Source organism: Coenobita brevimanus, chromosome 88, assembly GCF_032717465.1.
Source record: "Coenobita brevimanus isolate Jiangsu-jjx chromosome 88, ASM3271746v2, whole genome shotgun sequence".
In the NCBI taxonomy this organism is placed as follows: Eukaryota; Metazoa; Arthropoda; class Malacostraca; order Decapoda; family Coenobitidae; genus Coenobita; species Coenobita brevimanus.
Window position 1 is genome coordinate 6,236,476 of NC_137041.1, and position 14,413 is coordinate 6,250,888.

General features: G+C 44.0%; 1 non-coding gene across 1 annotated transcript; it reads right to left on the bottom strand.

Annotated features, from left to right (window-relative positions):
- Window positions 1–9,256: 9,256 nt before the first annotated feature.
- LOC145411261 (5S ribosomal RNA) lies at window positions 9,257–9,375 on the bottom strand. Its single transcript, XR_013899388.1, has one exon. It is a non-coding gene; the product is annotated as a 5S ribosomal RNA (ribosomal RNA).
- Window positions 9,376–14,413: the final 5,038 nt, after the last annotated feature.

The window sequence follows — 14,413 nt, forward strand, 5'->3', positions numbered from 1 at the left end:
ATTCTGCTATTGACTCCTAAGTCTAGATCATTTATATATATGATAAATAATAAGGGACCGAGTACTGAACCCTGTGGTACACCGCTAGTTACTAATCCCCAGTCCGACTTATTTCCATTTATTAATACTCTCTGCTTTCGTCCTTTCAGCCAGGATTCTATCCATTTTAAGATATCGCCGTCTATACCGTGTGCTCGAACCTTTCTAACTAACCTTTCGTGTGGGACTCTATCAAAAGCTTTACTAAAGTCCAGATAAATAACATCGTAAGCTTTATCGCTATCTACTGCCTCATAGACCTCCGAGTAGAATGACAACAAATTTGTGAGGCAGGATCGTCCTTGCCTGAATCCGTGCTGACTTTCGTTTATAAGATTAAATCTTTCTAAGTGTTCTCTAATCTTATTTGCCAAAATTGACTCTAACATTTTTCCTACTATTGACGTTAGACTTATCGGACGATAATTCGACGCAGCTGATTTATCACCCTTTTTAAAGATGGGCACTACGTTTGCGGTTTTCCACGCCTCTGGAACTTCTCCTGAACTTAAAGAGTCATTAAATAACGTTAAAAGTGGCTGACATAATTCTTCTTTGGTTTCTTTTATAATTTTTGCATATATATCGTCCGGACCTGGCGATTTTTGAGGTTTTAACTTATTAATTTCTTTCAATACGTCCTCCTTACTAATGGTTATTTTACTAAGAATATTTTCCGTATTCTCATGGTAAATATTTGCTGCTTGAGGGACCAGGCTTAGATTTTCCTTGGTGAATACTGATATGAAATAATTATTTAGGATGGAGCACATTTCTTTATCTTCACTGGTAATGTCACCTGATTCTGTTCTGAGTGGTCCTATCCTATCTTTATTTTTCGTTCGGTACATTTGATAAAAACCCTTGGGGTTTACTTTTGATTCACTTGCAACCTTAATTTCATAACTTCTCTTTGCTTTTCTTATCTCCCTCTTTACTTCTCTATTTAAAATTGTGTACCGGTTACGTAAGTGTTCCTCTCCACGTTTTATTTTTCTATATATTCCTTTCCTTTGGCCTATGAGAGATTTTAATCTGTTGTTTAACCATCTTGGTTCTGAATTGTTAGTTCTAAACGGTTTTGAAGGAATATATCTATCTTGGCCTCCGTATATTATATTTATTAACTCGTTATACTTCTCACTGGTCGAACGTCTGTTTGGTACTGGAGCTGAGTTAATTTCCGTCACCTGGACTACATTCCTATCTACCACCTCCCCCCTCACAGACACCTGACGGACGTCCCCACGTGCTTCCTGCGCCTGACCTATGACCTGGGGATCCCCACTAACCTGACATTCCCTCAAATTGCTAATCTCCCTGTGGAATACCGTTCGAAAATAAGCTCTTAAGCCATCGAAATCTCCTAGACGAAAATTAGGAACGGTGGAGGTATTTTCAGTGGAACAGACATCCCAAATAAATTTGAACTTAATTTCTTCATGATCGCTATTACCAAGTCGTCCACCAACCTCTATATCGCTAATGGAGGTCTTTTCAAAATTCTCAAAAAAATAAAAAATAAATAAAGTCCAAAATAGCCGACTTGTGCCCAGTTTTCTATTTTGGAAACTCTGAAATTAATCTTATATATTTCCATTACGTAAACGGAAAGGTGTACGGGTTGGAATGCTGGGGCGTAGAGTTGGTCTGAGAGAGGCTTGGTACTGTTTGCTGTTCTCAGTATTCTTTCCCCTTTTTCCTTCTCTCATCGTTCCCCCTTTTCCTTCTCTCATCGTTCCCCCCTTTCCCCTCCTCCCCTTTTTTCCTCCTTCCCCTTTCCCTGCACTACCGTTTCTTTCTTCCCTTTTTTCCTTCTCCCGTCTTTCCCCCCTCCTTTCCCCTCTCTCTTGTTTCTCTTCTTCTTCACTCCCATTTCTTACTTCCTCCTTTTTCTTTCTCCCATCATTTCCCCCTTTCTCCCTCTCTCTTATTTCCGTTTCCCTTCCCCTTCCCCAGTACCTTTCCTCCCCTTGCCCCATACACTCCCCACACACCCTGTCACCCTCCCTTTCACCTCCCTCAATCCCTCTTCCTCCCCACATCCTGTCCCTCGTATCTCTTCTCCCCATCTCCCTCTTCGTCTTCTCTCCCCTCCTCCCCCTTCCCATGCCCCTTCTCCCCTTCTCATTCCCTTGTAGCCCCTCCCCATCTTTACTTTGGGCGGTACTCTAGTATGGTTAAGAAGCACACTAACACCTCTTCCTTAGCGATTTATTCCTGATTCTACTCCATTACTCTGTTCATGTGTGTTATTCATCCAATTAACGTCGATATTGAAAAGACATAAGAAGCAAACCAGGGGATATTAATGAGCAGTTTGGAAAATAAATCGTTAAAGAAGAGGTGTTAGGGAGCTTCCTTAACCTGCCAGAATATGGATTGTGATTGGTGGTGGTGATTGGTGATTGTGAATGGTGTTGGTGATTGTGAATGGTGGTGGTGATTGGTGATTGTGAATGATGGGGGTGATTGGTGATTGTGAATGGTGGGGGTGATTGGCGATTGTGAATGGTGATGGTGATTGGTGATTGTAAATGGTGATTGCTTCAAACGCCTGCAGTATGAGTCTACCTCACACTAAATAAAATATCCTGGTGGGGGAGAAACAGTGAAGAATTGAAAAAGTCTGGAATGAAAACGAAATGTATTGGCTCTGAACAAGAATAAAATAAAATGCTTCAAACAAGAGCGAAATGGAACTGAATATGAACTAACATTTTTGGAACAAGCATGAAATAATGAAAGAAAAAAAAAAAAAGAAGAATGGCGTAAATAGGGTTTGAACAGAAGAGATGGTTCTGTTGTTGTTGTTGTTGTTGTTATCCCAGGCTCATATAAACGTGAACTTAATGAACTTTAGGCCGTAGTTACCCCTTTTTGCAGTTCACCATCTTCCTTTGGGGCGATAGGGAAGGACTTATGGAGACGTGTGTACAGCCAGACAGTGGAGAGGCTTCGTTACATCAGTGCCGCCACGTGAAGGAGCACCACAAACTTACAGAAAGGGTCATGAATTAAACCCCACTTCGATTCCTTCAGTGCCTGTCTGTTTAAATGCCTCTCAATTTAAAGGTCTCGGTTAAGCCTCAGTTTAAATGCCTCCCAATTTAAAGGTCTCGGTTAAGCCTCAGTTTAAATGCCTCCCAATTTAAAGGTCTCAGTTAAGCCTCAGTTTAAATGCCTCCCAATTTAAGGGTCTCAGTTAAGCCTCAGTTTAAATGCCTCTCAATTTAAAGGTCTCGGTTAAGCCTCAGTTTAAATGCCTCCCAATTTAAAGGTCTCGGTTAAGCCCCACGGTTTAAATACCTCCATATATGTAATACTTTCCAATTTTAATAGTCTTAATGAAATGCTCACCTGTTGAAATGGTTAGCAGTTTAAATGCCTCAACTTTAATATCACCCATGTAAAAGAACCCATGTTAAATAACCCAATTTATGTACTGCCTCCCAGTTTAGAGATGCCATATAATCAGTAACTCCCGGCTTGAATAGATCCCAGTTTAAAATCCCTCCATATTTTTAAAGCCTTCCAATGTAAAGACCAAAATTTAAATATCCCAGTTCATAATGTCTCCAAGTCTAAATCTCGTCCAATTTAGTATCCCCAGTTTAAATCCCGCAGTTTAAATATCCCCACTAAAAATGCCCCCAATTTTAAAAGCCTCTGTTTAAACCACAATTTACATACCACCGTTTTAAATGCCTCCCAGTTTAAATGCCTCAATTTAAATGCCTCCCAGTTTTAATTGCCTCCCAATTTAATCTGGAAGGACCATTAAGCCTGATTGCCCCAGCAGTGTTGCCAGCCCTGCGTCAGCTAGTCAATATGCTGGTAATACTGCTTAATGACCAGGAAGGCAAAGAGGAAGGGAGGGGAGGGGAGGGGAGAAGAGGGGAGGGGAGGGGAAGGGAAGGGAAGGGAAGAGAAGGGAGGGGAGGGGAAGGGCAGGGAGAGTGGAGAGAAAAGGGAGGGGAGTGGAAAGGGAGAGGAGAGGGAGGGGAAGGGAGAGTGGAGAGAAAGGGAAGCGAGGGGAGGGGAGAGTGGGGAGAAAAGGGAGGGGAAGGGGAGGGAAGGGAAAGGAAGGGGAATGGAGAGAGAGAGGGAAGTGGAGGGGAAGGGGGAGAGGGGAGTGCAGGGGAAGGAGGGAGAGAAGGAAAGGGAGAGGGGAGAGTGGAAGGAGGGGAGAGAGAAAGGTAGGGTGAAGGGAGGAAAGGTAGAGGGGGAGGGAAGTGGGGGGGTGGAAAGGAGATGAGACTGGGGAAGGAGGGAGGGGACGGGTGGAATGGAGGGGAAGGGGGGAGTTGCAGGTCAAGGATAGAGGTAGGGGGTGAGAGAGGATGAGGGGGAGAGAAAAGAGAAGAGGGAGAGACAGGGAGGGGAGAGGGAAGTGTAATAGGGAGGGATGGGGAGGGAGGAAGGGTAAGGGAGAGGAGGAAGCGTATGAGTGTTCAGGGGGAAGGGATGAGAGAGAGAAAGAGAATAGAGAAGAGGAAGAAGCGTATGAGTGTTCAATGGGAAAGGGTGAGGGAGAGAGAGAGAGGGGGGGGGGCTACGCAAGGAAATAAAGAGACGGAGGGACGGAAGGGGAAGGTTATAGGAAAATGGGGAAAAAAGGAGGAAATGAAGAAATGGAGGAAGGAAAGGAAGGAAGGGTGGATGGAAGGAAAAAAAGAAGAAAGGTTTATACGCGGATTGAAGGAGGAAGGAAGGGAGGGAGGAAAGGAAAAGGAGGAGAAGGGAGGGAGGAAGAAAAAAAGGGTGTGAAAAAAGAAAACAGGGAGTGAAGGAGGAGAGAAGGGAGGAAGGGAGACATAGCATGGAGGGAGAGAATGGAGAGAGAAGATAAAGGAGAGAGGGAAGGAGAGAAAATGACGAGGAGAAGAGGAAGGAGAGAGGGAGGGAAGGAGGAAAGAAGGGAGAGAAAAATGACGGAGGGAGGGCCACAACGGAAGTGCATGTAGAATGTGGGCCAGGGCCTGTATTCTGCATAGTGCTTATGGTCGACCCTAGCTAACCGTCATAGCTAAGCAAATTTATGACAGTCAGTCTTATGGCCGTCGGAAGTCGTCGGCCATACCTCACTAATCCAACAACACCGTCAGCTGCTAGAACGCACCGCTCACAATTTGTCAACTTTAAATTTATGGAATAAAATAGGTTCTTGGCATTATTTTCTTGGATTTAAAGTGTTTTAACTTCATATTACGACTTTTGGGGAAGTTAGACATAGTAAAATAGGAATTCGTTTGTGAGAAAATGCGCTGAAACGTATTCCCGTTGAAAAGTGTGTAACCAAAAACACTGTCTGACTAGTGTAAACTTAACCTACCTTATTAATTTCATCTAATTTCATATTAGTATTTTTTTGTTGGCTAGGCTAAACTTGGTTAGGTTAAATTTTATTATATATATATATATTTTTTATTTTTTTATTCATATCATTATTTATTATAATATACTTAACCTACATTACAAATATTTTCTTAAGTCCAAAGAAAGTTAAAGAAAATGTTCATTGCTATGGACAGCAATGGGACAATAACCAGTTCATCTGGGTTAGGTTGAGTTATATATTTCTATAATTTGTTTCTGGTTTATTTAATATTTTCATATTTTTTTACACTAACCTTAACCTAAAGTATTATTTTTTCGACCAGTCTAAACTTTACCTATCCCATTATTATTATTTTATTATATTTAATTATTTATTATTTAATATTTTTTAGACGTCCATAATTAACCTAACCTGCTGGGGCTAGCCCTACAAGTACTGTAAAGCCCAAACTCTGCACATTGGCATTTTTCCGGTAGCAAGATAACGTAGTGTTATGATGACCTTAAGCTCCGGGGTGAGTGGGTTTCTCCTCTTGGTGTCATTCGATAAGGCGTCTCTCACAAGATTGGTGACATACAAAATACCGTCCCTGTCTAGCCGGTATCTCTTGATAAGCTCAGCATCACTGAGCTCGTTAAGCACGTCCCTTCTTCGGAAAATATTCCTCGGCTGGGGATCTGTTTGCTGTGGTGCGGCCATGTTGACACACTTCTGACGGTCATAGGCGGCGTTAAGACAGGGTGAACCCGAACATACCATCGCGCGTCTTATTATGGTCGTCCATAGGAGTTTATGGTCGACCATACGAGTTTCTGACGGAGTTATGTCTAAAATGCGCCATTTTGTTTAGATATGTACGACGGACTTAGCTATGACGGTTTGTAGAATCTGGGCCCAGGAACCCCCCCCCTCTCTCTCTCTCTCTCTCTCTTCCTTGACGAGACTCCTTTTGCTCAAACTTGGCCAGATTTTGCGTACCTCAGCGGGAGAAAAATTCGATGCTTTGGCTCAACATCCATTCTGTAGCACTTCTTCGTGATTAGCATCGTAGTATAACGCAGCGCTGAAGGTGGAAAGATGGCAATTTTACGCCAAGTTGGAGTGAAATGAGTATAGTTAATCTACTTTGGCGATTCAGGTCGGTTAAGGAAGATCCCTAACACCTCTTCCTTTGCGATTTATTTTTGGGTGGCTAATATTGTGTGTGTGTGTGTGTGTGGAGGCTACGAAGAAGCTACTCATGTTCTTACAGGTAAATTAATTACATTCAGTTGACCCGCCGGCATGTAAAAATACCCCCGCTAATACCAGTCCTGTATGAGACAGCCCTAGCATGTATTCAATATGGATGGTGGGTGTTAGCGCCGAGGTGGCGACATGTGGAGGTGTAGGAGGACTACTGGGCCTTAGGATAGGTCACGGCCCTCGAGAAATAGGCCTTGAAGCCTTTGCCCAGAGTCGGACACGTGAAAAAAAAAAAAAAAAAAAATCCAGTTGTGTCGAGTGAAATATCATCTTGACGTTGTAGGTAGAAAGTCGAAGATTTTTTTTCCAATGATGATATCAGTAATTAAGTACACATAAATTCACCTCACAACCAATTAGCCATTGTCAGGTAAACATACTGAAATAAAGACAGACAGAGGTAGGCCGACAGGTATGGCTAGGTAGGATTTTGGACAGAGAGAGAGAAATAAAAAAACGAAGGTAAGCTGACAGGTGTGGCTAGGTAGGATTTTGTACAGAGAGAGAAATAGAAAAACAGAGGTAGGGTGACAGGTGTGGCTAGGTAGGGTTTTGGACAGAGAGAGAGAAATAGAAAAACGAAGGTAGGCTGACAGGTGTGGCTAGGTAGGAATTTGTACAGAGAGAGAGAGAAATAGAAAAACAGAGGTAGGCTGACAGGTGTGGCTAGGTAGGAATTTGTACAGAGAGAGAGAGAAATAGAAAAACATAGGTAGGCTGACAGGTGTGGCTAGGTAGGAATTTGTACAGAGAGAGAAATAGAAAAACAGAGGTAGGGTGACAGGTGTGGCTAGGTAGGATTTTGGACAGAGAAATGGAAAAACAAAGGTAGGCTGACAGGTGTGGCTAGGTAGGATTCTGGACAGAGGGAGAAATAATTATCTTCCCATTTCTACCTGATGAAAATTAACACCTGTCGAAGAACAGTGAAAATCCAGTGTCTTCTGTGTGTTTAAAATGCTTCGATATTTCCGCTATGTATTCGGTAGGATTTGAGGAGATAAGTATTCTCTCTCTCTCTCTCTCTACGAGTCGTCACCACAACATCAACACTTCCTTTCTTTCGTCCATTCTTTATTTTTGTGTATATTCAAGAGTATGTACATATAATTGAGGTTTCGGGGTTATTAATTCCTTCAAAATCGCCACGGCAATTTATCTCCGGCGATTTTCAGCCTCAACACTCAACTCTCACTCACTGTATCTTGTGTTAAGTGAGGCCCCAGTGTGTGTGTGTATGTGTGTGTGTGTGTGTCAGGAAACGGTATATCGTCTTTGTCCATAGTCGGACACACACACACACACTCACATCCTCTCTCTCTCTCTCTCTCTCTCTCTCTCTCTCTCTCTCTCTCTCTCTCTCTCTCTCATACACACCATCGCACTCCTATTCCATCCCACCCTCCCCTCCACCCTTCTCTCTCTCTCTCTCTCTCTCTCTCTCTCTCTCTCTCTCTCTCTCTCTCTCTCTCTCTGCAGGGTATCCGTCGTACGTAAATTTTTTTTTTTACCAGAGGGAACTGGGCCACTCCCACATGAAATTTGACGAGCCTTAGGTAGGAGCGAGTCTCCTTGGTTACTAGTCAAATCGGCCCTTCAGTCTCATTACACTTGGCCATCAACTGAGCCGAGAGTTAGGGATCTTGTCAAGTGAGAGAGAGAGAGAGAGAGAGAGAGAGAGAGAGAGAGAGAGAGAGAGAGAGAGAGAGACGGACAGACAGACAGACAGAGAGCCTTACTGAGACGAAATGAGTGGAGAGAGAGAGAGAGAGAGAGAGTTTATTTAATTGCAAAGTAAGGAAAGAAGAAAGGATAAAGGAAACGCGTAAAAGAGGAGAGGAAGAAAGGAAGGAAGGAAGGAGGGAAGGAAGAGAGTAAACGAGGGAAGGAAATGAGTAATGAAGGAAGGAAGGAAGAGAAAGAAGGAAATAATCGATTGAAGAGAAGTGATTGGACGAATGAAGGAAGAGGAGGAGGGAAGAGGGAAGGAAGGCACAATAAAGTGAGAGAGAGAGAGAGAGAGAGAGAGAGAGAGAGAGAGACTTTAAAGCAGTGAGGTCAGTCAGGTTGAAGGAGAGAGGCCACTCACCCTGTCTGACTGTCTGGTTGTCTGTCTGGTTGGATGTGTGACACTCTGGTAGTATGGTTGTGTGATTGTGGTTGTGTCTGGTTGTATGGTTGTCTGACTGGTTGTGCGTTTGTCTGGTTGTGTGACTCTCGGATCAGTATGGACGGTGAGTGTGAGCGGCGGGGGAGTGACGTGAGGTGTGTGACGCCATCTGTTGCGTGGGCCTCAGGGAATGGATTTTAAAGCGCATTTCACGGATTCGGATAATAGAAAGACTAGAGAGAATATCTGGTTAATATCATTTCTCGTCAAGCCCATCACAGCAGACAGGGGAGGCCAATTGAGGTATTGGGGTTAATTTAGAATCAGTTTGGCATAATTCAGAATCACCTGGGATTATGCAGAATCACTTGGGATAATTCAGAATCACTTGGGATAATTCAGAATCCATCCATTGCCAGACGCCATGTATCCCAAACAGGGTGGTCAAGGGCTTAGAGTTAATTGTTTTACAGAGAGGGGCACTAATCCTCCACCAACCCCACTTGACACGTAGGGAGTTATGCCAACAGCATCTGGTGTTCCCTGGCGGTCACCCATCCAAGTACTAACCAGACCCAACGTTGCTTAACTTCGCTGATCGGACGGGAAGCGGTGTACTCAACGTGGCATGGCCGTTGGAATTCAGAATCACTTGGGATAATTCAGTCACCTGGGATAATTCAGAATCACTTGGGATAATTCAGAATCACTTGGGATAATTCAGAATCACCTGGGATAATTCAGAGTCACCTGGGATAATTCAGAATCACTTGGGATAATTTAGAATCAGTTTGGGATCATTCAGAATCACTTGGGATAATTCAGAATCAGTGGTAGAAAAAGACAGTGCTATGGCTCGTCATTCGCAGCACTTCTTCGTGATTAGCGCCATATTCCGTACTAATCCGTTCCGTCAAATTAGCAGTGGTTTGTTCAGGTACAACTGGATTCATATAGTTCCATTTAAGTTCCTTGCATCTATACTCCTTTCAACTTAACTTGGCCCAAAATTGCCCTCCCTGCACCCCGAATTGCAGGGTTTTAGCAAGTGATTAAGGCTGTAGAATGATGCTAGTCACGAAGAAGTGCTAAGGGTAGAGGCATACCAGCATCTTAGTCTGTCCCTGAACCACGCGAAATAAATTGTAAAAAGCCGAAAATCTGAGCCAAGTGAGTGTGACATACGTAGATGATCCGTAGTGACAGGGAGAGATGTTGGATGGGGGAGAGAGACAGGGTAGGGTGTGTGTTTTTATTATATCTAACGTTTAGGGGTTGAGAGAGAGAGAGAGAGAAAGAGAGAGGGGTATTATTTATTTTTTCTAACTTTTCGGGCTCTCTGTGGCTCTAAACAAAAAAAGTAAAGATTTCAGTCTCTAATCTCTCTCTCTTTCCTAAAGCGGTATTAATAGACTCAGCACCACCACTTCACGTCTAGCCAAAACAACCTAGATTCAGCATAGCCTTTCTAGTAAATCTCTGTATATATCTATTGCCAGACGCCTCTCGCAAGGGGTGGCCACAAACAAATCGCCTCCATGTTGCCCTGTTCCCCGCCATTTCGCCATCAGTTCAGAAATTTAACAAGCTAGACTTTTTATCTTCTAACTATGCTCTTTTCATCTTAACTTGGCTCAGATTTTCGTTCCCTTGTAGCTTATTTCACGTAGCTCATTGGCAGGAAGAAGGTTGTACTGTACCACGACTGTACTTCTCTCCACAGCACTTCTTCGTGACTAGCATAATATTCTAGTGTCAGTCTGTTGTTGCAGCTCAGCATTCAGGATGAGAAAGATGTCAGTTTTAGGTCAAGTTAATATAAAAAGGGTATGGGCGTAAAATTTCCATCTCTCCATCTGGCACGTTGAACTGCGGCTCGAGATGAACAGTAGAATATGGCACTAGTCACGAGGAAGCTGTATGGAAAGGATGTTCAGCCTTAGTTTCTTTTTTTTCTTGTGCTACTAAGCTACGGGAAATAAGCTGACAGACCAGGACAGGAGGAGTATACCCTGCAAATAGGAATTCTGTAGAAGGGTCCACTGATAGCCAAGACAGCCATTTCTGTGATATTCACCACTTCAGAAATGGATGGAGTGGATGAAGAGGAGTGGGCAGGAGGAGTGGTCATAAGTCATAGAATTTTGTGTGAGTAGTGGGACGAGGGGTGGGTGGGACAGGCTTGCATGGGTGCCGAGTGGGGTGATGATGGGGTGAGTATGCCCTGTGAACTGGGGCACTGTGGGCTGGCTGGAAGTACTTTTTTTTTTTTACGTGTCCGACTCTGGGCAAAGGCTTCAGGGCCTATATCTCAGGGGCAGTGGCCTATCCCAAGGCCCAGTAGTCCTCCTACATCTCCACATGTCACCACTTCGGCGCTAACACCCACCGTCCTTATTGAATACATGCTAGGGCTGTCTCATACAGGACTGGTGTATTGGTATTAGCGGGGGTAATTTTTCGACATGTCGGCGGGTCATCTTGTAGATCAGGAAAGCCTGCATTTAGGAAATTCAAATTCTTAAACTGTTCCCTGCCCCAGTCGGGATTCGATCCTGGGTCCATTAGGACGGCAGGCCGCCTCTCTACCGATTCAGCCACTGCCTCCCACATCAGAGTTGAAGTGGGTGGTGGTGGGCGGGGAGGGGGAGGGGTGGGGAGAAGAGTGGGTGGGGTGGGCTTGGCGTGTGGTTGGACGTACAGGGGAAGTATGTGCATTGAAGGTAGTTGTTTTTAAGCGAGGGAACTGGGTCAGCGACTTCCGTGCTTACTTGGAATTCGATAAGCCTTAAATATAGGGTGGAAATGAGGTGGTAATGAAGAAGGGACTAGTTACGGGGTGGAAATGAATAAGGGACTAGATACGGGGTGGAAATGAAGTGGCAGTGAATAAGAGACTAGGTACGGGGTGGAAATGAGGTGGTAATGAATGAGGGACTAGTGACGGGGTGGAAATGAAGTGATAATGAATGAGGGACTAGTTACGGGGTGGAAATGAAGTGATAATGAAGGAGGGACTAGTGACGGGGTGGAAATGAAGTGATAATGAATGAGGGACTAGTGACGGGGTGGAAATGAATAAGGGACTAGGTACGGGGTGGAAATGAGGTGGAAATAAATAAGGGACTAGGTACGGGGTGGAAATGAGGTGGTAATGAATGAGGGACTAGTTACGGGGTGGAAATGAATAAGGGACTAGGTACGGGGTGGAAATGAATAAGGGACTAGGTACGGGGTGGAAATGAATAAGGGACTAGGTACGGGGTGGAAATGAAGTGGTAATGAACGGGGGGGACGGCGTTGGCGGTGTGAAGAGGGGAGATAAGATGGACGGAGACGGTGGTGGGACGGGGTGGGGGTAGTACAGAGGGTGAAGATCTTTTCCTCCCCAACCGCGAGAAAGTATTGTCTGGCAAGAATGTGGGAGAAAAAAGCTTCGAAAACGTCTTTATTTTTCTTCCTTCATGCTGCTTTCGGACGATTTTCTTCAGCTTAAGGATTATGGTTATTATTATTATTTTTATTATTATTATTATTGTTGTTGTTTTCTTCCTATTATTATTATTATTATTATTATTATTATTATTATTATTATTATTATTATTATTATTATTACTACTACTACTACTACTACTACTACTACTACTACTACTGCTACTACTACTACAACTACTACCATCTCCACCACCACCATTGTTATTTTTATTATTATTATTATTATTATTATTATTATTATTATTTAAAGAACAACAGTACCAAGAGCAGCACTCAGACTGAACACCCTCGCCCACCAGTTAGTCTGAAGGCCTAATATTTGACATTGCCTTTGACCTTGACCTATCATACTGCGTCGTTCTTGCCTGACCTTTAACCCTTCCACCAAGTTTGGCTTGAGTGGGAGAAAAACTGAGTCACACACACACACACACACACACACACACACACACACACACACACACACACACACACACACACACACACGTAGAACAGAGCATGGCATCCGCTCTCACTTCTCGAGCGCTGGTGTAATTGGGTTAAAAATAAAAATGTGATGTATGGAGGTGGGTATAGAAGTTCAGATGGTTTATTGAATGGTGGAGAAAGGTGAGAGGGCCCACATATTGGTGACCTTTGAGAGAGAGAGAGAGAGAGAGAGAGAGAGAGAGAGAGAGTGAGTGGTTTGTCTGTCTACTAGTTTGTTTGTCTGTTCTGTGATTTGTGTGTCTGTCTACCTATGTCTGTCTAAGAGAGAGAGAGTGTGAGAGCATTGTGAATTCAGTCTATATCCATGACGTCACATTCTTGCCCGTCATTGGTTATCTGGTGTAGTGACGTTACATTCTTGCCCGTCATTGGCTAGATAATGCAGTGACGTCACATTGCTTTCCTCTCATTGGCTGTCTGATTCAATGACGTCACAGGGGGGTAGGGGGATGCATTAGTCAGCCAGTTTGTCTGTCAGTCTCTATCCATCTACCTATCTATCTATTGCCAGACGCCTTAATACCGTAAGGGGTGGCCACAAACAAATCGCCCCCACGTCACTTGTCCTCTGCCATTTAGCTACCCCTCCTCGAACTCACCCTTCCCCCCTTGTCATATCTCTCCATCCCTCCATCTCATCCTTGGTCTCCCTCTCCACCACATCCCCACCACTCTTCTAGTCAGTCTCTCACGATCCTCTCCACAAGGCCAATTCATCTCTAAGTATTTCTCTCACTACCATTACGTATAGTATTCCAGGAGAAGAATAAGTCTTAGAAGAAAATATTTGTTTTAACCCCCTTAGGACGAGGAAGTCATTTGTTTATATATGCTATCACCAGACGATTTTTTTTCAGCTGAGGATAGTAGTAGTAGTAATAGTAGTAGGTGGTGGTGGTGTGGTGGTGGTAATAATAGTAATTGTTGTAGTGGTTATGGTAGTTGTAGTGGTTACTTTTCCCCCTCCACTCTGATTACTTTTTCCCTCCACTCTGATTACTTTTTCCCTCCACTCTGATTACTTTTTCCCTCCACTCTTCCGTTTTTCCCTCCACTGTGATTACTTTTCCTCTCCACTCTCCCGTTTTTCCCTCCACTCCGACTAATTTTCCCTCCACCCCAATTACTTTTTCTTCTCCACCCCAATGAAGAACTTTTCATCAACCCCTTCACTCCGGCACTGACGAGGGGCCTTCACGTGGTGGCGCTGTACATCAGCGGCATCCATCCGGGAGCCAAACCACCTTATATTTCCCTACACCTCGCCGTGGGAAGGGCTTTGGCTGTCTTCCACAAGGGAGCGCCGGATCCCTACACGGTGTATGTACTGTACTGTACCTGTTAGACGGCCCCACGGCAGTAGCTGCTTACCTGTCGTCGATGGGTCTACTCAGGTCTAAACAACAACAACAGCAAGAGCAACAACAACCCCTTCACTCTGATGACGTATATTTCCTTTTACTCGTACTTAAAACCGCAATTCAACTTAAGGGCGGACTTCTCTTTTTTTTTTTTTTTAATACAAGGAAGAAAGAACCAAAGGCCAGGAGATTATTCCCACTTTATACTAACTTGGCCTAAAATTTGCCCTCCCTCCATCTTGAAAATGCCGGGTTGTAGCGATGAATTAACACTCAGGACGCTGGGTGGTAATCATATAACCAAACCATACGTGCTCCCTACGTGTCAGCAAG